The 25,059-nt window shown below is 49.5% G+C and overlaps 1 pseudogene; it reads right to left on the bottom strand.

Annotated features, from left to right (window-relative positions):
* The window catches only part of LOC134429051 (olfactory receptor 14A16-like), a 76,138-nt pseudogene extending 53,021 nt beyond the window's left edge, over positions 1–23,117 (bottom strand).
* Positions 23,118–25,059: the final 1,942 nt, after the last annotated feature.

A 25,059-nucleotide genomic window follows, 5' to 3' on the forward strand; every position in this document is an offset into this window, starting at 1 on the left:
AGCACCCTTAAAGGGTCTGATCCCATCCCAGGGGCACACCGTGATCCATGGGGGGAGATGGCAAAACAGAGGAGGGAAGCTTGGGCTGCTTTGGCGAAAGAAGTAATGCAAATGGGGGATGGTGAGGGGATGGAAATAGCTTCTAGTCTTGCATGTCCAGTCACATACACACCACAGTATGATGCACAGGGGAACCTTACGCATAATATAGCAGAATATACTCCCTTAGATTGGAAGCTGTTAACTCAGCTACGTTCTACGGTTAGTCAGTTTGGAGTAAAAAGTGAACCTGTTAGGCAAATGCTAGATTATCTTTTCAATACTCAGGTTTTATGTCCTAATGATTTAAGAGGAATAGTTCGGTTGATATTCACTCAGCATCAGCAGTTATTGTTTAACGCACATTGGCAGGCGTTGGTGAATGAGTTGGTTGCTGTACAACGAGCCCAGGGAGACCCATTACATGGAGTGACAGTAGAGGAGCTGATGGGTTTAGGGGCATATTTGCGTACAGAGGTACAGATGATATCGGGAGCAGATAAACTTAGACAGTCTATGCGGTTAGTGTGTGCTGCAATAGATATGGTTAAAGAGCCAGGAGGGTTACCGGCTTATTTGGATATTAAACAAGGTAGAGTAGAATCATTTGGAAATTTTATTGATAGAGCAGCTACTGCTATAGATCGTGCAGGTGTTGCAGACTACATGAAGGGGGCGCTATTGAAGCAGTGTACCTTGCAAAATAGCAATCCAGCAACCCAGAGAGTGTTAGCTACTTTAGGGGCAAATTGGACTATTGAGGAAGCATTAGAGCGAATGGCATTAATGCCAACAGCTTCACAGGCATTTATAGCAGAAGCTTTAAAGGAGTTAGGATTAGGGTTGCAAAAACAAGCAGAGTCTACTCAGAATCAGGTGTTAGCTGCTCTTGCTCCTCTCCGAAGCGGCTCACTGGCAGTCACGCAACGAGTTTCGACACCATTCATCAAGTGTTACCGATGCGGCAATGAGGGACAGACACAAGTTGCCGCCGTGACATCGGAGACACCAGCTGCTGCCGTAACATCGCTGCTACCTCCTGTCTGCAACCCGCAACAACAGGGAGCCTCGGCTTGGATTTATCAGCAGCAGTAGACGTCACACTAATGACGAACCGGCCTGAGAGGATACCCACTGGAATAAAGGGCCCTCTTATAATAAATGGACAAACATGTGGAGCATTATTGCTGGGACGTTCTTCTACAACTATGTTGGGATTATTTGTTTTGCCTGGTGTTATCGATGCGGACTTTACATGGGAAATACAAATCATGGTTTACACCCTTTATCCTCCGATTAAAATTACAAAAGGACAATGCATTGCACAATTGGTACCACTATCACAAATGACATCAGGAATACAATCATTTACTGGGCAAACACAGAATGAAAAATCTTTTGGCTCTACTGGTATTACACTTTTAACCGTGGATTTACAAAATAGACCAAAGCAAAAGGTTGAAATTACTTATGGGCATCAAAGCATAACCCTTTATGGATTATTGGATACAGGAGCAGATACTAGCATCATTTCTCCAGAGGCGTGGGCACAACATTGGCCGCTATTTCCTTCATCAAACATGCTCACAGGAGTAGGAGGATTTACATTGGCAAGCAGATCGCCGTCTTTGTCTGTGTGCATTGAGAATCAACATGTATCTGCTGTGTTTTCAATTGTTCAACTGCCTCCTACAGTTTCCTGCTTAATTGGAAGGGACATTTTAACACAATTGGGAGTGGTGTTAACTAATCAGCACCCTTTGGGGTGATTGCCATTTCTTGGACTTTCCCCATTCCACTCACCTGGAAAACGGATAGACCAGTGATGGTTAAGCAATGGCCATTAAAAGGGAGAGTCTTATGCACGCCCATGAATTAGTAAAGGAACAATACACACAGAGATAGCTTACAAACCCTGGAATTGTTTGCAGTAGTATGGACAGTGTTCAACTTACAGGAGCCTTTAAATGTGGTCACAGACTCTATGTATGTTGCAGGAGTAGTCAAACGAATAGAGGAAGCAGCAATTAAGGAAGTGAATAATAAACGATTGTATGAGTTACTGATACAGTTAAGGAAGGCTTTACGAGAGAGAAATGCAGCATATTCTGTGATTCATATTAGGAGTCATAAGTGGTCTGAAGGTTTAGGAGAAGGGAATGAACATGCAGATAAATTGGTTACCCTACCCATTGATAATTCTTGTCCTATTGACAAGCACACATTGGCCAGAGAAGCACATAGTAGATATCATCAAAATGCAAGAGGTTTAGCAAAACACTTTGAGCTGAGTTTGTCAGAAGCCAAGGCCATTGTCAGAGCATGTCCAACATGTAGTTATCATAATGGTGGAATAGGTCTAGGCATCACGGTTAATCCTCGAGGTTTAGAAATAAATGAGAAATGGCAAATGGATGTTACACACATAGCCAGATTTGGTAAAGTCAAGCATGTGCACGTCACCATAGATGCATATAGTCATTACATATGGGCTACGGCTCAGGCAGGAGAAAAAGCTATACATGTTATCAGACACCTGTTAAGTTGTTTTGCTGTTATGGGAGTTCCAAAGAGTATCAAAATGGATAATGGTCCAGCTTATGTAAGTGCTAGGGTTCGAAAATTTTTGAATCAGTGGTCTGTTAAGCATGTGACAGGTATTCCACACTCTCCAACTGGACAAGCAATAGTGGAAAGAGCAAATGGTACCCTTAAGCAGTATATTGAAAAGCATCAAGATTTGGCAGATCCACAAGCATGTTTGGCTAAGGGTTTGTATGTGATTAACCATTGATGCATTTTTGGGGAAGACGATACCCCTCCTGCAATGAAACATTATCCGAGGTCAGGTCAGGAAAATACTAAGGAAACAGAAGTCTGGGTTAAGTATAAGAACCCAAGTACAGGATTATGGGAAAAACCTGCAAAAGTATTATATTGGGGTCGGGGGTATCTTTGTGTTTCCTCAACTACAGGGCCTTTGTGGGTGCCTGCTAAGTGGACTAAACCTGTTTTTGATGCAGCCTCTGGTGGATCGCCTTACGGAGGAGGACAGGGAGCGACTGGGGAAGAAACTGCTTCTAGTCCTACAACCACTACTGTTACAATTGAAGGGGTACTCGGAAGCGGTGGACAGAGCACTGACACGTCATTATCGGACAGCCCAGGAGTTGATTGGTTTTATTGATTCATTATCAACTTTTCGCTTAACAAATCCAGCGAAACTACATTGCCTTGACTGTCACAATCCACATTGTGCTGCCTGGATAGCTCTACATTGTGGGGGTTGTGAAAGAACTTTTTGGATAGAACAATCATTATTGTGGGATTTGTGGTGTCACACTTGTGAACACAAGCACACATGGGGCAAAAGCTGGCAAGATGAATTAAGGAGACAAACAGGGCAAAATGCATATATAGCTTTAAATCTTTATGAGTCTCCTGAACAGAAAACTCTTGCTTATTATTGATGGGAGGTACAATGTATTGTGAATAGAATTAAAGTTCAAAGTAAATCACGTATAGTTTCTATAAGGTGTAGGAAATTAGTGCCTTTAACACAGCATTCAATTATAGGACCCTTCAAAGGGGATCCTGATAGGGCATTAGATTGCTGCATTGACAAGTTGCAAAAATTGAGTTTGCAAGTGGCAGGACCAGTAAAATCAGGAGCAGCAAGATTGAAGACAAATAAGAAAAGGAAGGCAAAAAGGGGACGATCTCATTTGAACAAAGATATCAGTGATTGTTAATTAATTTTCTATGATTAGGACATTTTTACAGTTGTGGGACCCTCGGGAGGATATAGTTGTTGAGGAAGATAATGAACAAGAATTACGATTACGAAATAAGATACGCCTTGTGTTAAAGAAGGAGCTTGAACTATTAGCCTCATATAGTAAGAAGGCTGAAGAGGCTTTGCAATCACCACCATTGAATTGGTTGCATTGGGTTGAAGAACCAGACTTTTATATTGGTCCTTACTTATATTCACTTCCTTGTTATGTTTGCAAAAAGGATAAAGATAAGTGCTATGCATGGGTAGCTTTGCATTGTGCAGATTGTAATGAGGTTTATTGGTATTCACAGAGGTCATTAGGATTACAGCTTTTTGAGAGTGCAGAACAAGTAGTTACAGCATATCTTAGGTGGAAATTGCAGGAAAACCTTAGAATATTTGAAATTAATAAAGCCTCACGCATCATAGCAGCTCGCTGTAAAGCTGATTTGCCTTCAAACTTATGCTATACCTGTGAGCAAGGATGCTGATTTAGAATTAGATCAGTATATTCAAAAATTGACTCAGCCTTACAATAGACAATCTAGCAAACCAGGGAAAAGACAGGTAAGAAAGGAAAAACAAAGCAAGCAGAAAGAAGGAAAGGAGAAGCAAAGGAAGCAGAAAGAAAAATGAGGTTTGTTCTTGTTATACTGCTCAATGCTGTAGCAAGTGAAGCAGTAGGAATAACACACTTTAGTCAACCAAGGGAAAATTTATGGGTGACACTTGCTAATCAAACTAACCAATCATCACTTTGTCTTAGTCTTGGAGGAGTCACTAACCCATTTCGAACATGCCTGGTGGGACTTCCGGTGTGGTCTCCTGGAGAATTTTGTAGTTTGATAAACAATCAAACCTTATGTATGTCTAACATGTCAAACATCACATTGCCAGTGCAACAAGGGTATACTGCAGGTCAGAGTGATGGCTATCGTCAATGCTTACTAATTCAATCACTTAACACCTCTTTGCATTCTCCTCCTGAAGAATTGGATCTTTTTGGAAGTACAAATGCCAGTATATCTAACACTACAGCTGGCAGATGGTTTAGCTTCAAACTTTGGGATGCTCAGAAATCAAACTGACCTAAAGAAACATGGGCTACCCTAGATTCATCCCTGAATGTGAGTGAATTCTCTCCACAGCATTACAGTCAATGTAACGGCACAAATATCACAGCACCAATGAAATTACCCACAGGAATATTTTTGATTTGTGGAGACAGGGCATGGAATGGTATACCAGCTAAACCACAGGGTGGACCCTGTTTTTTGGGAAAATTGCCATTGTTTCACCCTAATGTGTCCTTGCTAATGCAGCTGAGTCAAAATTCAAAGAGGAGAAAACGTAGCATACATGACTTAGACTGCAGCCAGATAGGAGATCCGCAGTTTTGGGGTACATTCAAACAGGTGGTGGTTTCAACTATCTTACCAGGAGGATCTGCCAATAAAGCCATGAATTTAGCAAAACAGTTAGGATGCTGGGCCAAGGATGAGCTGAACAAGACATCAAAAATTCTAGACATGTTAACCGCAGATGTGCAAAGTGTTAACCATGCTGTTTTGCAAAATAGAGCTGCTGTAGATTTTTTGCTCTTAGCAAAAGGGCATGGATGTGAAGAGTTCGAGGGAATGTGTTGCATGAATCTATCTGATCATTCGGTGTCCATTCACACTAAGATAAAAGAATTACAACAGGGACTTCACAAACTTAAGGAAGAAGACGGTTTAGGAATTGACGAATGGCTTAAAGGCTTAGGACTTGGACCGTGGCTGAGGAACCTTGTGATCTATGCTATAGGACTACTGGGTGTAATTTTACTGTTTTTGCTTATTTTGCCTTGTATCTTTAACTACATTCAAAACATGGTCAGCCGTACAATAGCAAAAACATGGCAAACTAATCCCCTTGCTCAAGAAGAAAACGGGGGAAATGTGGAGAGTATTATTAATAATTGGTTAGCTGAGAAAGGCCATACTGACATAATGCCGCTGGTTAACCTGAAGGAGGAAAGTCAGCAGTCAGCAAGCTGAAAGGAAAGGTCAGCAGTGACCTTGCTGCAACATGAGGATAGGGAGTAGATATTATTCCTGAATATATCCTGAGAATATGTAGAAAGTATTAAAAGTAGAACCATAGGAATGCAGAAGTAGGCGTAGGTGTTGATATGTAACTGACCAATCCTGAGCTCAACTTTTGCAATATGTAAGAAGCTCATTATTAACTGTATTTAACCCGCTGTAGTGATCAATAAAATTGGGCCTGTGATGATCAAATTGGTGTCCTGGTCTCCTTCCGTCGACACTGTGTCACTGATAAGAAAAAAAAACCACCTGAATCTGAACGTGAAATACCATCTCAAGTACCTTCAATCCCAGCCTCGACAGAGGTAGAAAATACAAACAGAGATTCCCCAGTAAATCAAAAACATGGACCATATTTGGAATGCAGGCAAAATGCATTCAGTGCATTTGAATGCACTCGCTATGAGGGGGAGGTGATAATCCCCTATTCCAAGAGTGAACTTACGAAGGGCTGACTATTGAAGGAACTACAGAGAATCACAATATAAGAAAAGCAGACGGCACAGGTAATTCTGGGATAGGGAGACCAGAAAGCAAGAGCAGATGAAGCAGTGCAGTCGCCACCAAGAAGATCACATTCACACACTGGGCAGCAACCCCATCAGGTCGTGCCACGATCCCCTGGTACAAGGGGGGTCACGATGGTTTGTTTCACTGATCTCAGGGTGCAAAGACACACAGCAGGGCACTTTCAGTATTAACCAAAACAAATGCACCTTTTATTGAGTGCCCACAGCAGTTGCAACAGAAGGATTAGAAAGGAGATAAAGGATAGAGAGACAGAGAAAAGGAGGGGGGAAATAGCTGCCAACAGCGAGATGAAATCCTCATGGTCCGGCCAATAGATCCGTCTGGTCACGTCGGGGAGAGTTTCAAAGTCTTTGGTTAACTCAGGGCTCTTTTATAATCTACCGCCAGGAGGGAACAGTGGAGAATAAATCCATTGGGAACAGGTACAGACAGTCCAGTTCTGAACAGCACAAACCGGTGCCAGCAGTGAGTGGGGCCTGTTGTTTAAGGACTGGTTCCTATGGGAAACATCCTGCTTCCTGTGGCAGAAATCCCGCTCCAGTCAGGCCAGCACCCCTGGGTTAGAATTTGAAGGGTCTCAGTCTCAGTCCTTGGGGAGGGCTTCAATCTCCGTCCTTGATGGCGGTTGTGAGGCAGATGAGGGATCTTTGGACCATCTCTTACAGACTGACATCCCAAAACATAAAAATAATTATGCACTTCCCCTTAAAAATGAAATTTACTGAATAAATTTATACTTATTTTTCTTATTTATAAAAGAATTATTCTCAATTTGTAATATCAAATTTAATATTCATATTAAAAAGTCCATACCTTTTTAGCAGGCGACAAATTTATTGGTCATTAGTTCCAAGTAACACAATTCCCTTCATTAATTCATTGAGCAGTGTGGCTATTGATTTCCACTTCTTTATGCTAATTAGTCTTATTTTCAATCCTTTTGTCAATCTTTTTCATCATTTTTACAGACAGGGTAAAAGGGGCCACTTCGGGGTCCCTGGAGACATTTCTGCGGCATATTTTGGGGCAGTTCTGGGTCTTGGGAGGGAATTCAGAGAGAACTTGAGGGTCTGGAGGACACTTGGAGGAGCCAGGTGGGCACTTGGAGGGGCACTCAGGGATTCCAAGGGACAGTTCGGGGTCCGGGGCAGCATTTGGGGGTCCAGGGGTGCCCTTGGAGGTCAGGGAGAGGAATTTGGGGCCCTTCGGGGTCTAGGCAGGCCCTTGGAGGGCTCTGACTGGGCTCTCTGGGGCGCGGGGGGTGATGGAGTTGTAGGCGCGAGGCTTATACAGTTTAAAATGGCTGCGGAGTATCACGGGACTTCGAGGCACAACTGAAATGGCTCTCGGTGGGAAGTGCGGGGCATGACGGGAGATGAAGTCCCGACTGGAACAGCACTGGTCGTACGCCGTGGAGCAAGTGGCTCCAACGCTTTGTTTGGGGGTCCAGGAAGGCTCTTGGGGGACGCTTATGCGTCTGACCTGCGACTTGAGGTCCTCGGGTAAACGTAAGCGGTTCGAGAGAACTTCTGAGGAGTACTAATCAGGCTCTTTAGGGCAGGGGCACAGCAGGAGTTTTAGGCGCAGGACTGTTCTGAGGGGCTCTGGTGTTGCCCGATTGATAAATGACACAAAACTCGGACAAGTTTTGTGGGTGCTTTATTAAGGGCCCGGGGAACTGGGGAACTCACGTCCCAAAGTCCGAGCCCCCAAATTCACGTATGGGTGCTTCCCTCTTATACATACGATTCACAACAAAGTCTCCAAGAAACAGTTCCCCGTTCCCCTTGCCTGGTCACAGACCCCTTGTGATACATTCCTTAGTTCACAAACAAGATCATTAATCTTCTGCTTATCTTATTCTAAGAGCATTGTATGCTGCCTCCAGACAGGTTAGCATTCTTACTTTCCTGCACTAGTTTAATTATTTATTAAATCCCTAAGACTACCTGCTAGGTTACACACAAAACCCAACACACTTTCAACGGCTACAAAACTACTTTTTAACAAACCAGTTCACACACAACTCACTATAATTAAGCATTTGGCTAAATTTCATTTCTTTTCCAACACTGGGGCCGCGAGGGAGGAGAGGAGATGAATTCCCAAAGTGGCTGTACCGGGCATCTGTGGGGTCGGGAGCACTCAGGGGGTCCGGGTTCGCTTTTGGAGGGTCCCAAATGGGTGCTGAGGGGGCACTGAGGGATCCTGGAGCATCTGGGGGACACTTAAGGGACAAAGGGGGGGCGGATCCCGGGGTTCTGTGGAGCACGGGGCATGACGGGCGTTGTAGTCCCGGCTCCAATGGGGCTCAATCGGGCTGCGGGGCATGACGGGAGCTGTGGCTACCGTAGGCACCGTCCACGAGTCTCCGACCGCTGCCGCTGACTGGCTCCAGGTGGTGATGGGCAGGAGTCTCGGCAAATGGGATGCGGTGGAGGTGGGAACAGCCCATTCAAACTCTCCAGTCCCTCCCAGTACAGCCCAATTCATCCCCAGTACAGACCAATACAACCGCAGTACAGCCCAGGTCATCCTAAGTAGAACCCAGTACAACCCCAGTACCCCTCCAATCATTCCTAGAACAGCCCAGTCCATCCCAATACACCTGAGTTCATTCCCAATCCCTTCCAGTTCCCCCCAGTGTCATCCACAAGATGCCCCAGTGTCCCCAGAGTCTTCTCGGCAATGGCCCCATTGTCCCCAGTTTGTCCTAGTCCTCCCCAGTATCACTCCCAGTATGTTCCAGTGTCTCCCACAGCATTCCCAGCGTTCCCCAGTATGTCCCAGTTCTCCCCAATGTTTCCAAAGGCAGTTTATTTTCTCATGGTGGCCGTGGCAGCCAAACCCAGCAGTGGGGTCAGGGCAGTGCCCGTGGCCACAGCCCCTTGCAGGGGCCCAATGCAGCTTGGGCTGATGATCCACCCTCACAGCTGGCCCAGGGCAGCTCTGCAGTGCCTTTGGTGGCACCTGGGGCTGGCAAACACCTGAGCAGTGTGTCTGTTTGCAGTGAGGAAACTCAGAATTTTGAGATTGCTGCAAAAAGTACAAAAAGGGAGAACCCCTCTTAGGCTGGGTGCAGCAAGCTCTGCAAGCACAGCAGGGCCCAGGGCAGTGAGGACAGACAGGATGGGGCTGGGCAATGTGGAGCAAGGTTGTCCACACTGGGTCAGAGCTTAAGGCACAGCTTCTGTGAGCAGGCCAGAGCTGCTGAGGAGAGACCCTGGGTCAATATCAATCACAGAATGCTGCAACCACCTCTGCTCTAAAGAGAAATTTAATAAAAGACACCCTTTAAAATAGGAATGTATCTTTTATTACTGCTCTTTGAAATCTTTCTCCGTAACTGGACTAGGAAAACTTTAATGACCCTCTCAGGGCTTTGCTCTTGTTTACATCAGACTTCACGTTTCCCCGAGGACCTCAAGTCAAGGCTTGGACGCAGAAGTGTCCCCCAGGAGCCTTCCCGGACCCCCAAACAAAGCGTTGGAGCCACTCCTGGGACCTTGGCTCCCATCATGCTCCGCGGCGCACGTCCTGTGTTGTTCTAGCTGGGACTTCATCTCCCATCATGCCCCGCACTTCCCACCAAGAGCTATTGCAGCTGTGCCTCGAACTCTCGTGATGCTCTGCGGCCTCGTTAAACAGTATTAGACCCGCGCCTACGACTCCATCACCCCCCGCGCCCCAGAGAAGCCCGTCAGGGCCCCCCAAGGGCCAGCCCAGACCCCGAAGGGCCCCAAATTCCCCTCCCTGACCTCCAAGGGCCCCCCTGGACCTCCAAGTGCTGTCCCGGACCCCGAACTGTCCCCCGGAATCCCTGAATTCCCCTCCAAGTGCCCACCTGGCTCCCCCAAGTGTCCTCCAGACCTTCAAATTCTCTCTGAATTCCCTCCCCAGACCTGAAACTGCCCCAAATGTGCCCCAGAAATGTCTCCAGGGACCCCAAAGTGCCTCCCTTGACCCTTTCTGAGAAAAAGATCATGAAAAAGATGATAAAAAAGATGACAAAAAGACACAGATATTACTAGTTACCATAAAGAGGAATAAATAAATAGCCAATGGAGATTAAGGAATCAATGAAGACAATTATATTATTAGAACCAACCACCAATAATGTTTTTGGTTCCTAAAAATGTATTTTTTTAATATAAACTAAATAAATCGGGCAGGAGTTCTTTCTCCTTTTTAATGTCTTCATTAAAAATCAGCTCAGGTAGGGTGATCCAATGGGTCTCACACTGCCACTGCCCCCAGGAGTGGCACAGAGGAGGAGAAAGAGTCCAATTTGTCCACTGGTCTGCAGGCAAAGCTGGGGGTTCCTTCCTCATCACAGCACCAGGAGATTCCCAGTATTTTGGTTTGACAATGTCCTGGTTTCGGATAAATTAGGGGAAATCTCCAAAAGGGAGCCCCCCAAACAAAACAAACCTCCAACCACCCCTCCCCCAACACCAGGTTCGGGAAGGAATTTCTCAGAGGAGCAAAGTGGAAAACAAAACCTATTTATTTACAAGTAACAAAAGAACACTCCCCAACACAAGAAAAGGAAAGAAACAGACTGTGTGGTGAGGGCGCCAGGCTTCTCTTGCAAGCTCCAGGTGTCCTGGACGTCTCAGGTCAGGTCCGGAGCCGGTCCAGTATCTTCAGGGGAGGGTAAGAAAGAGGGAACAAAAGAAAAGAAAAAAAAAACAGTGCAAAAAGCAGAAAGCAAGCAAGCAAAGCGGCTAGCCAAGCCAAGCAGCAAAAAGCCAAAAGCAAAAAGGCCTGGTCAAACACTCCCCCCCTCTCTTCCCCGCCCCGCCACAGCAAGACGGCCTGGGGCTGGGGGGGGGAAGAGAGAAAAGGCACAGCTGCCAGACACAACACACGATATTGAGATAAAGGCTGTCAACCCATGACAGACATTCGAGGTCCTCTTTCCAGCCAACATGTTTTTAGGTTAGGATGAGGGGAAAAAAAGGGTCTTAGTGGACACTGGATTCTGTTCTTCACGTCTAGACATCACTTTGATCCCTCAATTCCATGTTGGTTTGTTGTTTTTAGGGGTTTTTGGCTAGGTTTCATGAGGGGCTTCCTCATTTGCATGCCAACCCCGATGTCATTTGCATGCCAACTTGGTTGTCCCCTCCTCTTCAGCGTCCTGAGTGCCATCCTCCTGGAAGCAGCAAGGTGCCACTCGACAAAAAGGGGAATTCTCAACCCTCAACAACAGGTAGTAAATGAAAAACTCTTAACAACAGGTGATTACAACAACAAACAGTTAGAACTCCTCCCTGGCAGGAAATGGCCCAACCTGTGAACTCTGCAACCTTTTAATAAAATGGGCAACTTTTCTACTTATGACAGTATGACATCACAGAGATGGTTTTGTGACATCACTGAGAGAGTTGTGACATCATACAGCTTCTGTGACATCATAGAGTAGGGTGTGAGGACACAGAGGAGATCCTGCCATCATAGAGGGTGGCTCTGTGACATGAGAGAATGGGTTGTGGCATCACTGGGTGGCTGTGTAACATCATAGAGAAGGTGGTGACATCACAGAACAGATTCTGACATCACATTGTGGCTTTCAGACATCACAGAGTCTTTTGTGACATCACAGTGCAACTGCCTGACATTCCAGGCTGGCATCCCAGAGGTGGCTGTGTAATATCACAAGGGTGCTGTGTGACATGCTAGAGTGGGCTGTGAGATCACAGTTGGCTGTGCGAGATCACAGGTGGCTGTGTGACACCGCAAAAAAGCTGTGTGTCATCACTGGGGGCTCTGTGACATCACAGGATGTGTGTGACATCACAGGGGCTGTGTGAGGTCCCTGGGGAGGTCACTCTGCCCCGCCCCCCCTCACAGCTCCCCCCAGCGCACTCCAACCCTGCTCATGCACAGCAGGGTCCCCTGTCCCCCCGGGTCCCCCTGCCCCCAGCCCTGCAGCCTCCCCCAGAGGATGTTCCACGAGATCGACCCCAGAGCCTGACACGCAGACGGGGGGCTGGGGCCCTGGGGGTGGCACGGGGGACAGGGACCCCCTGGCAGCGTCCCCGTGTCCCCTAGGGCCAGAGCCTGGGCCAGAGCTCCTTCACCCTGCTACCAACGAGGGCTTGAGAGTGTTGAAAAAATCTCTGGCAAGGGATCAGAAAAAAACAGATTTAATATAAAGGGACAGCAGCACAAAGTTCCTTGGCAAGGGTCACTCTGCTCCTGACTGGACACTTCAGGCACCCCAAGGAAACAAAGCAACCACAAAACCAAACAAAATCCAGTCAATCAAACCAGAAATTAAGCGAGAACTGTCCGTGTGTGTGTGTGTATATGTGTGTGTGTGACACAAGGACAGTGAGGGTAAGGATAAAAGGAATATGGCCTAAAGCTTAGCAGAGCTCAAACTTCACAGGACTTAACTTATACCTTAACTTTAACTGATACCTTTAACTTCACAATTTAGCAAAAGAACAGCACTTTGCACTATTTAACCTAACTTAAAACCTATGACTTAGCAATTTACTAGAGGAATAACACTTTACAGTCCTTATCACATAACTTAAATAAACTTAACAACTTCGAAAAGAACAACTCTCAGAAGCATTTAACAGCTTCTACCTCATGACTTAATCTTACTTACTGATATCTGGATAGCTGACTGACTCAGCTATCCAAGGCAATCCAACCCCTCAGAGAGCAGCATTTCTGCCACATTTCCCCAGCACAAGCACTCCTGTGTGCACACAGACACAAAGAGTCAGTGCAAGGCACCTGGGAGAAATTCCCCTGAGGGCAGGAAATGCTCCCTCTGGATCCTTTGGCATCTCCCCAGCGGGTGAAGGGTCGAGCCTGGAGGAGTGGGGGGATCGGCCCAGGCTCTGTTGTTGTTCAGGATCCCCGAGTGCAGCAAACGGGAGAGTTCCTGGCTGGGAGAGGCCCCACTCAGAGGGAGTCGCTGGCCCAGGAGAGCTCCAAGAGCTCCTTTTGGAGCGCTGTGTGCAGGGCCCCAAGAGAGGGGCTTCAGTCCCAGCAATGGTTCATCCTGGCCGCACTTGGCATCAGCAGCTTTCTTTGGCAGTGTGAGAACGGGGATGTTGTGCCACTGAGGGAACAAAAACAGTTCCCAGTGCTGCTCCTACAGAAACCAGGAGCTGGTTTGGCAGCAGCAGTGCCTGGAGCAGACAGTGTTTGTAATGAGCTGCAGAGGAGCTGAGCCCAGGGGCTGTTGGCCAAGGCCGAGGCCCAAGGAGCATTTCTCAGCTGGCAGGGCGGCCTGAGAAGGGAAGGGGGGAATGCAGCAGCACAGGGCCCATGGAGCCAAGGGACCATTGTGACACTGTGGGGCCCTGTGAGACCAGGGGACCATTATGACACTGTGGGGCCCGGTGACACCAAGGGACCATTGTCACACTGTAGGGCCCTGTGAGACTGAGGGAAGAGTGTGACACTGTGGGGCCTCATGGAATCATAGAGAGCCGTGTGACATTTCTGGGCCTCATGGAACCAAGGGGAATGTACTGACGCTCTGTGGCTCCATGGAGTGTAGGGATCATTGTGACACTGAGAGGCCTCATGGAACTATGGAGAACATTGTGACACTTTGGTGTGATGTGGAACCAAGGGGCCATTGTGGCACTATAAGACCTCATGGACCAAAGATCCATTGTGACATTGCAAGGTCTCATGGAACGATGAAGACACCAATAAGACACTTGCACAGCCTCATGGAACGAAGTGGCTATTGTGACATGGAGAGGACTCATGGGATCATGGAGACCATTGTGACACTATGAGGCCCCAGGGAATAAGCAAAGCATCCGTAACACTATGAGGCCTCATGGAACCAGTGAGACAATTGTGACCCTGGGGTTCCTTACAGAACCAAGAGGACCATTGTGATACTCTGGGGCATCATGAAACCAAGAGGCCTTTGTGGCACTGCAGGGCTGCATGGAACCAAAGCTCCAGGGTGACACAGATGGACGTCCTGACATCAATGGTCCATTGTGACACTGTGGGGCCAAAGGAGACCATTGTGACACTGCAAACCCCCAGGGTTCAAAAGTCCATTGTGACATTGCAGGGCTCATGGAACAGAGGAGTCTCATGACATTGTGAGGCCTGGGGAACCATGGAGACCATTGTGACACTGCAAGGGCTTATGGAATGATTTAAGACCCCTGTGACACTTTGGGGCCTTCTGGAACATAGGAGCTATTGAGACACTCTGGGACTCCATTGAACCAAGGGTCCATTGTGACACTGTGGGTCCCCATAAAACCAAGGGAACACAGAACAGATCTGGCTGGTTTGGCCTCCCATGGACTGCCTGACTGGGCCAGCTTACCTTGGCATGTTGAGGGTCTCTTCTCATCTGCTCCTGAAACACTGAGGCTCCATGCTTTCCCTCCTATGGAAAAAACCTGTCCTTCTTATCCAGGTGCCCATGGCCAGAATTGGAAATTCACCTCCATCCTTCCCTATTGTGACAGACTGGAGGAGATTTTTGGCTCAAAACATTTTGTGTGTGGGGGAGGAAGGGGCAGGTCCAGCCTTGCCCTGCCCTGGAACCCCAGCCCTGCCCTTCCCTGGAACCCCAGTCACCCCAGAGCCTCTATCCCAGCCCAGCAGTGTCTGCCAGTCTCTGACACAGCACAGGCAGTGCTCCACAGCCACCTCTGGAGCCCCCAGTCCAGCTCCTGAGTGACCAAATGAGCCCAAGGCTCAGCTGGGGGAAGGATCCAGGAAGACCAAAGGGGTATTTAAGGCTGACCACAAGGCAAGAACTTATCTTGACCCTACCTCCTCTTGGAATTTCCATCTGAACACTGCTGGAATCCAGGAGTTGGTAGCTGTGTGTGTGCGCTTCTCCAAATCTTTTTTTTTTCTTTCTCAATGTCTGAGAGAGACAGATAAATACTTTTTCTGATTTTGTCCTCTTGCAGATATTAACTTAAAATTTAGTAGTCTTAGAATTTGTGAAGATGAATGGGCCAAGTTATTACTTTGAGAAGTGGTTTTGTTGATTGAATGTCATATTAAACATGTTGCCAAAATTTCTTTGATTTTCTAAAGTTGCCAGTCAAGTTTCTGGTTTGTTGTTTTGAGCTTCTGAGAATCTCCTGTTGGTATTTCTCCAGTACATCCAACTCAGAGTACACAAAGAATTGTAACTTCTTTTAAATGTCTCCTTGACAGAGTTGTTTGGGGGGTGAGAGTCAGGGCTTGTCTGTCCTGCTTGGCACAGCCCAGGCAGGGCTTTCCCAGCCACATTCCACACTCCATTGCCCAGCTGGAGCCGCTGGTGCCTCTGAGTTGTGCTGCCCCAGCCCCAGGGACGCTCTCCTTGTCTGCCCATTCCCCCACGGTCTCTGGGCAGGGATGGCCTCAGTGGGGGCTGCTGACATCCTCAGCAACTTGGAGGCTGCTGCTGAATTTTCCTGCTCCAGAGGCTTGTTCAGCCTGCAGATCTTCAGTGCAGGAATTCAGTGTCCCAGGGCTCATTAACACTGAGAACACTTTAACAAGCCAAGCCTCTGGGAATAATTTGATTTTAATTTTCAAATCGTTTGTGGTTAGGTAGATCTCAGTAGTGATTCAAAGTGAACATGATATTTAAAAAGACAGTGAGAAAAGATTATTTTAGGTCCTTTTTATTTTTGTTTCCCTGTTAATAAATTGATATGTGCAATCTCCAGCTGACACAGAATCCAAGTAGCTCCTCAAGCAGTTGGAATAAATATGAAAATCAAGACCCTTTATGGCTGACAATAAATCAGACTCTGTCCCTACCCCCACCCCCCCTCTTCCCCCATCCAAGCCCTGGCACTCAGAGCAGCCTTGTGCAAATCTGAGCTCCCTCCAGCCCAGGCTGCACCTGCAGCTTTCAGCTCCTTGGCTCCAACTCCCACCTGCTTCCCTTGGAGAAGGAGCTGCCCGAGACACAGAGGGATGTTCATTTATTGTCAGCCAACACAGCCAAGGGAAGACACAGCTCCATCAAATGCAAAAGTCATTCCTCTGCTGGATATTGAATTCACTTTCCACAGCAGACAGTCTCGTAGCAATGGAAAACACCTTCTGTGCCCAGCACAGATCCCAAGGTCCCCCCAAACCCTTCCTGCCCCAATTCTGCCCAGATTTGCACTTTGCACACCCGAGTCACAGGCTGAAGTCAGGAGCTCCCTCCATGCACAGAGGGAGGAAAAGAGAGAAAGGGGATGAAGAGCTCTCCCGTGCAGAGCCAAGGTCCAAGTGCAGCCCCTGCAGTGGGAACCACAATTCATCAGGTTTGTGTCCTTTGGGCTCAGGGACTGGTGACACTCAGAGGCACAGAAAGGTTTCTTGCACACAAACACAAATTGAATATTTGAACAGCTTAATAACCATCACAGCTCTTCCCTCAGCTCCCTGGGATGTCCCAGCAGCATATGACATGTCCCCCAATCCTCAGGGATTTCCGTACAGGAAGAGTTTTAGACAAAGACATAAAAAAAGGTAGTTCTAGGATAGATATAAATGTAATTAGGATATTGACTAATGTGATATTAATTGGAATTTTAGAAAGATTGGGCAACTTCCTGAAGTTCAAAGCCTGAAGCCAGTCAATTGAGAGGCACTTGAATGACCAGAAAGCATCTGGAGGAGGAAATCTGGGAGAAATGAAAGGGAAATAGATCCAGCTGGTCAAGTGAAGAGATGTCCTTCGACATGGCCATTTATCCAGGAGACCTGGAAACATCTGAAGGAAGGAGTGTCATGAAATATTAGACTGAATATTGATGGCAAAGGCAGAGGTGAAGATCAGTATTTCTTCTCCTGCCATCACTAAAAGGATCCAGTAGATCCAGGAAATTCCTGTTCCTGGCGGGAAAAATTTGCCATTTTGTAAATGTATTTAAATGACCTAGATAATAAAAATATGCTTGTATATTAGGAAACCAATGGTGTTAAAACCTGTGCCCCTTTCCAGGCAGACATCAGTTGTGTGCCCATGAAAAGGCAGTGCCACTTGTGCCCTGAGGTGTGCCCCATGGCCTCCCTGCTGGGCAGCCTCTGCCAGCTCCTGCAGAGCCGTGGCACCTGTGGGGCTGAACAGACAGCCCTGCCCTGGGATCTGCCGACCTCTGGGCCAGCAGAGAGGCAGCCAGGGCTGGCCATGGCTGGGATCAGGGCCTGAGCCCTGCAGGAGGATGGAGCTGGGCCACAGCCAAACTCAGCCCAGGCCAAAGCTGGGCTCAGCTGCCAGGGCTGCCAACACATGGGCACAGAGGCTGGCACTGACAAATGTCCTGGGTCCCCTCCCTGCTCTGTCCATGCCACCAAGGGCACAGAGCAGCCTCCTCTATGGGCCACTTGCCTGTTTGTAATGCCTTACACATGCGCTGGCCCTGCCCCACAAGGCCTGGCCTGAGTCCTGCCCCTGCACGCCCAGCCAGGCTGAGATGGACACTGATGGTTTCCGGGCCGGGCTCTCTGAGCCCAGCCCAGCTCCCTGCAAGCTCTGCCAGCTGCCCTGAGCTCTAGGCAGCACCAAGGGCCTCTCCCCAGCCCAACCCAGCCCAGCCCAGCCACCTCTGGCCCCACAGCTCTGTTCAGGCCAGGTTGCTCTGGCCACTGGCCCCATGGCCTCAGCCCCTGGCAAGGGCACAGCAGCAGCTGCAGCTGCCACAGGACTCAGTCCCAGCCATGGGAGAAGGTGCTTGGCCAAGGTCAAAGGAGGCTCCCTGGCTGCCCTGCTCCCCTCTGGCTGAGGTGCTGAGAGCTCTGCAGCCCCTGCTGCCATCCCATCTGCCCAGGGCAGCACAAGAGCCGCAGCCTTGGGGCCCTCAAGAGCTGCTCCTGCTGCAGGCCCAGGGCCCATGCCAAAGCTGGGGCAGCCAAAAAGCTGTGCCCATTTCTGTTCATTGCTGCTCTGATGGGGATGGATCCTCAGTCACTTGGAGGTTGCTAATGAATTTTGCTATTCCAGAAGCCTCTTCTTTCTTGAGCTCTTCAGGAATTCACTGAAAAAGACTCATATATACGTGTTCAAAACACCTGAACAAAAAAAACCCCAACAGTAATTTAAATGTTCAAATCTTCACTGGTTAATTGAAGAGATTTCAGTAGTTTATTTAATGTGACTATATTGTATTGAAAACAATGCAGAGAGAACTGTTTTGTCCTGTTTTCGTTTCCTCTTATAGATGGTTGTCAGCAATGTCCAATATATAATGACCCCCAACACCTTCTAATGCAGTCTGAAGAGATATGAAAATCAAGACCCTTTATGGCTGACAATCAATCACACTTTGTCCCCACTCCCTCCCCATCAATTCCCTCATCCAACCCATGGAACTCCTATGGATCAGGAATGGTGTGGCCAGAAGGAGCAGGACAGTGATTCTTCCCTTGTGCTCAGCATTGGCTGGGCAGCACCTTGAGTGCTGTGTCCACTTCTGGGCACCCCCAATTTAGGAAGGACATGGAGGGGCTGGAGCATGTCCAGAGAAGGGCAACAAGGCTGGGGTGGCTCTAGAGCACAAGTCCTGTGAGGAGTGGCTGAGGGAGCTGGGGTTGTTTATCCTGGAGGAGAGGAGGCTCAGAGGAGACCTTATGACTCTCTACAAAACTCTGACAGGAGGCTGCAGCCTGGTAGGTGTCCGGCTCTTTTCTCAGGGAACAGGGACAGGACAACAGGACACAGCCTTCAGCTGCACCAGGAGACATTTATGCTGGACAGTAAGAAATATTCCTCACAGTAATGGTGATTGGGCATTTGAATGGGCTGCTCAGGAAGGTGGGTGAGTCACCATCCCTGGAAGTGTTTAAGGAAAGACTGGATGTGGCACTCAGTGCCATGGTCTGGGTGACAATGTGGTGTTGGGTCCCACATTGGACTTGATGCCCTCCAAGGTCTTTTGCAGCCTGGTTGATTCTCTGATGATTGTGACACTGCAGGGCCCTGGGGAAGCCAGGGGCCATTGTGACATAGTGGGGCTGAGTGGAAGCAAGGAGTCCATTGTGACAGTCTGGGTCCTCCTGGAACCACAGAGGCCACTGGGACACTGCATCGCATTGTGACAAAATAGGACCTGGTGTCATGATCAATCATGGTGACACTGCAGGGTCCCATGGAACCAAGGGGCCAGTGTTGCTCCTCAGGTACTCATGGAATGAAGGAAACATGTTTTACACTGTGGTAGCCCTTGGGACCAAGAGGCCATTGTGACACTGTGGAACCAAGGAGAGCATTGCTGCACTGCCAGACCTCATGGAAACAAGGATCCACTGTGACACTGCAGAGCCTGGTGGGACCACGTTGCCATTGTAACACTGCGGGGCCCAAGGATTCAAGGGCCTTTGTGACACTTAGGGGTCCCATGGAAGCAAAGGGACATTGTGACACTGGGAAGCCTCATGGATTCATGGAGACCATTGGGACACTCTGGGGCCTCATGGAACCATGGGGACGCCAAGTTGGCTGAGAGTGTTGATCTGCTGGAGGGTGGGAGGGCTCTGCACAGGGCCCTGGACAGGCTGGATCCAGGGTCCAAATCCAACAAGGTGAAGTTTAACAAGTCCAAGTGCCGGATCCTGCACTTTGGCCACAACAACTCCTGCAGCCCCACAGGCTGGGGACAGAGTGGCTGGACAGCAGCAAGGCAGAAAGGGACCTGTACGGACTGATGGACAGCAGGCTGGACATGAGCCAGCAGTGTGCCCAGGTGGCCAAGAAGGCCAATGGATCAAGAATCCCTGCCCTGGTCCTGCAGGTCACACCATTCCTGATCCTATGGAACAGATATGAAAATCAAGACCCTTTATGGCTGACAATCAATCACACTTTGTCCCCACTCCCTCCCCACAAATTCCCTCATGCAACTCATGGAACTCCTATGGATCAGGAATGGTGTGGCCTGCAGGAGCAGGGCAGTGATTCTTCCCCTGTGCTCAGCATTGGCTGGGCAGCACCTCCAGTGCGGTGTCCAGTTCTGGGCCCCCAATTTAGGAAGGACGTGGAGGGGCTGGAGCGTGTCCAGAGAAGGGCAACAAGGCTGGTGAGGGGTCTGGAGCACAAGAGCTGTGAGGAGTGGCTGAAGGAGCTGGGGTTGTTTATCCGGGAGAAGAGGAGGCCCAGGGGAGAAAAGACGGTGTCAGGCCATGGGTCAGACTTGATGATCTCCAAGGACTTTTCGAACCTTGCTGATTCTGGCATTCTCTGAAACCACCCTTGGAGCAGTTGCAGGAGGAGCCCAGGGCTTCCTCTTCAGAAGCTGCAGCAGCCTAGGCTATTCAGCTTCACTTCACAGGCCCAAAGCCCATCCTGTCAGTCCTGCAGAACCTCTGCAGCTCCTCCTCACTGCCCAGAACAGGGAGTGCCAGAGCCAGACACAGCAGCCCAGATGTGCCCCCCTTGTCTGGGGTGCTTCTGGCAAGGGAGCAGACAATCCCTGCAGCACTTGTAGGATGATCCTGCTCCCCAAGGGATGTTCCCATGGGGCCAAGTAAGGAACTGCAATGGGGAGTGGGGCCAGAGAGGAAAGGGCAGGCAGGGATGGGCTGTTTGCAGGGGAGGGAACAGGGCTGGGCAATAGGAAGAAATTTGCAGCAGGAAGAGTGAAAAAAGCAAAGGTAAAGTCAAGGAAATGCTGAGGGCAGTTTGGGGTTGCTGCCAGGCAGCCCTGGCTTTGAGCAACAGCATCTGCAGTGGCACAGAAAACTCCCAGCTGATGGGAATTAACTTTCTGGCTGACTGCAGAGGCCAGGGCAAAGCTGAGTGGTTTCCTGGGTGTCCCCCAGCCCTTGCTGGCCCCAGGGGCTGATGGCATTTGTGCTCCCTCATGTTCATGTCCCCACACCAACAGCATGGGGGGGTACTCCTGCCTGCTCTGTACAATGCAAACAGAGGCTCCTGAGGCAGTGCTGCCATGTCTGTGCCTGCAAGGATGGGGCACCTGTGTGAGCTCAGGGAGAGGCCAGGGCTGCAGAGGGGGGATCTTGTTGGCAGCTCCATGAGGACGCTCTGGGACGCTGCCCTGGGCTGTCCAGTGCACTGGGGATGGATCAGCCCCTGTTCTGCTGCTCCTTGCCATCTGCCCCAGGGCCCTTGCAGAGCCCCAGCCATGCTGTTTGCCCCCAGCCTGCCCACGGCCAGCTTGGAGCTGCTCATGGGGCTTTTCTGTGCTGAGCATTGGCCTGACCATGTTCTGGAGAGAGCCTGGGCAAGGAGCCTGGAGCCCTCAGGCCCTGGCCTGAGGCGTCAGTGCTGCCCCAGCAGTGCCCATGGCCTGTCCCTGCTGCAGCCCCGGCACTGCCACCCCCAGGACTGTGCCTGGCCCCAAGAGCACTCAGGCCCTACAGCAACACCAGGACTACCAGGGCAGCGGGGCAGGGCCATGGCAGCAGCACTGGCAACACCAAGTGCTGCTGCTGCTGGGCACAGCTGCTGGGCCAGCACTGATCTGCCCCCAGCTCTGCACACAGACATTGCTGCTGCAGCTCCAGAGAAAGCAACACAAGGGCATGTCTGCAGAAAACTCTGCTGGGAGCTCCTTTAGTTCCTTTAAAGCCACCAAGAGGGCAACCCCTCATTGATACAGTCTGTGGCCACAGGGCAGGTGGAGAGAAACAAAATGAGAAATTACACAAGGAATGGCTTTTGTTTGTGGACAATATGAATACCTACAATGAAGGAAAAAATACCACCACAACCAAACCAACAAGAAGTATCAATGATGACTTTTATTACAAGTGATTGGCAGATATTGGCCAGCACATTTAATGTTCCTGAAAGCATCCAGTCGTCATTGTCCGCACTGCAGCCTTGAGCTCCTGGTTCCTCAGGCTGTAGATGAGGCGATTCATGGCTGGGGGTACCACTGAGTACAGAACTGACATGGCCAGATCCAGGGATGGGGAGGACATGGAGGAAGGCTTCAGATGAGCAAATGTGCCTGTGCTGAGGAAAAGGGAGAGTACGCCCAGGTGAGGGAGGCAGGTGGAAAAGGCTTTGTGCCATCCCTGCTCAGAGGGGATCCTCAGCACTGCCCTGAAGATCTGCACATCGGAGAAAACAATGAACACAAAACACCCAAATGTTACACGGATGGAAAACACAAGAAGCCCAAATTCCCTGAGCTTTGAGTGTGAGCAGGAAAGCTTGAGAATGGCAGGGATTTCACAGAAAACTGGCCTAGGGCATTGCCATGGCACAGGGGAAGGGAAAATGTATTGACTGTTTGCAGAAGAGCATTGAGAAAGGCACTGGTCCAGGCAGCTGCTGCCATGGGGGCACAAGCTATGCTGCCCAGGAGCGTCCCATAATGCAGGGGTTTTCAGATGGACACATAGCGGTCGTAGCACATGATGGTCAGGATAAAATACTCTGCTCCCATGAAGAAGATCAGCAGAAAGACCTGAGTAGCACATCCTTTGTAGGAGATGGTCCTGGTGTTCCAGAGGGAATTGTGCATGGCTTTGGGGACAGTGGTGCAGATGGAGCCCAGGTTGCTGAAGGCCAGGTTGAGCAGAAAGAAGAACATGGGCGTGTGCAGGTGGTGGCTGCAGGCTACGGCGCTGATGATGAGGCCATTGCCCAGGAGGACAGCCAGGGAGATGCCCAGCAAGAGGCAGAAGTGCAGGAGCTGCAGCTGCCGCGTGTCTGCCAATGCCAGCAGGAGGAAGTGCCTGATGGAGCTGCTGTTGGACATTTGACTGGGGCTGCACATGGGGACCTGTTCATGGAGAAGGGACAGTGAAAAGTCAGGAGAGGCTGCTTTGAGCCAAACCTGATCCATTACCTGCAGACTGTCCCTGTAGCCTTGTTCCTGCTCTGGTAAAACCTTCACCCAGGTCCCTGCCTGAGCTCCAGCTGTTCTGGCTGAGTTTGCCGGGAGCAGCCAGGCCTGTGCTTAGGGGCTCTCAAGGAGCCATCTCTGCTGCACTGCCCTGGGTTTGTGGCCATGTGGCAGAGGAGCAAGGCTGGATATTAAGGATTTGTGAAGGCAATCACTCTGAATGCAGAAAGGCTTGGTAGCATCTACACTCGCAGTTCTATAAGACATGGATGGCAGGAGTTGTTTTTAGGAATATTTTTCCTCCCCACACATTGTTCTTGGCTCTCTGAGGTCAGAAATCTCCAACATTTTGGCTGCACTCAGAGTTTGCCACTGAGAGATGGGAGAGCCAAAGGATTCCCTGTGGCTCAGGGAAGGTGAGGGGCTGGATGCGCTTGTGCCCAACTGCCCTGGCTTTGCACCTTAGGCTGCAATCAGAGCACAATCACACTCCTGGGTCACCCTGGGATAAACCAGTCCCTGCCCCTAGCAGAGGGATCCCTGAATATCTCACGCTCTCTCAAGGTCTCTTGGTAGAGTTCTCAGCACCCCCTTGTGCCAAGGACACTCACAGCTCCCTGGGCAAACCCAGCAGCATTTCCTCGGCTCTGGCAGCTCTGCCCTTCCCTGCGGGACATTCAGGGAACTCCCAGAGGCTCTGGCACAGATTTGCACCCAGGAGGGCAGCTCAGAACTTGGAAGGGCACCGCAAGAAGATCCCCAGCTGTGCCCATGATGGGATCTCAGGGAGAGGGCTCAGCTCATTCCCCTTTCCCATGGACTGCTTTGCCCACAGCCCCACAGGTGCCAGGGAAGCTTGGACACCTCATTCCCATGGACAGCCCTGCCTGGCAAGAATGCCAAGGGCAGTGCCTGACTCAGCTGCTGCAAATGCCAGAGCCTCCCTGAGAGCAGCAGATAGCAGTGACAATATCAGGGCAGGGCAGAACCAAGAGAAGATGTTGTGGTGCTGTGCCTGAGAGGTCAGGGCAGAGACAGCCAGGCACTCAGGACAGTGTTCCCATGCCCAGCTGTGCCCGGCATCTCCCACACACCAACAGTGCCCCCCTGCCCCCAGCACTACTCTCTTCAGCCCCCTCTCCTTCCCTGAGCAATTCCCTGGGCCTGGACATTCCCTCCTGAGAGGAGCCTTTTCCCTGCCAGCACCCACACAGCCCATCCCAGCCTGTGTGCCCTGGCTGGGGCCCTACAGAAACCTGCCTGTGTGCAGGGCCCTGGCTGGGGCAGTCTCTGTGTGCAGCTGGGCAAGGGAAGCTCAGGAGAGCCCTGCTGGGCCCTGCAAAGGTGATGCTGCTGCTGTCCAGGGCTGAGGAGTGGCTGAGGGCCCTTTGGGAGGCTCCCAGCAGAGAGACTCTCCACCCAAAATTACAATTCTGGAGTCTTTGTAAATGTTCAAACATTCCTTTGATGATCCTGTGTGTCCCTTTCAACTCAAAATGTTCTGTGATTTTGGGATTACAATTCCTGTTCTGCTTCTCTCATTCCCCTGTTTTCTGTAATCCAAAAACAAAAAAAAAAAAAAAACAAAAAAAAAAACAAACAAACAAACAAAACCCTTGCATCAATGTTAGAACAGTAAAGTAAAAACCAGACATTAATTGGAAACTTCCAGGTGTCCCAGTGGGGATGTAACACATCCTGGCCCTTAATTTCAGCAATGTATTAAGGTTGATTAATTAGGGTATTTAACAGGAACAACCAATAGCAGATTCAGTTGCCCTGGTTGCATATCCCTGGATCAACCCATTGGAGTAGGTCCAAAGGCTTCTTTGCCTTCCCTTTTTATTATGACTGC

Source organism: Melospiza melodia, chromosome 25 (genome assembly GCF_035770615.1).
Source record: "Melospiza melodia melodia isolate bMelMel2 chromosome 25, bMelMel2.pri, whole genome shotgun sequence".
NCBI classification, from domain to species: Eukaryota; Metazoa; Chordata; class Aves; order Passeriformes; family Passerellidae; genus Melospiza; species Melospiza melodia.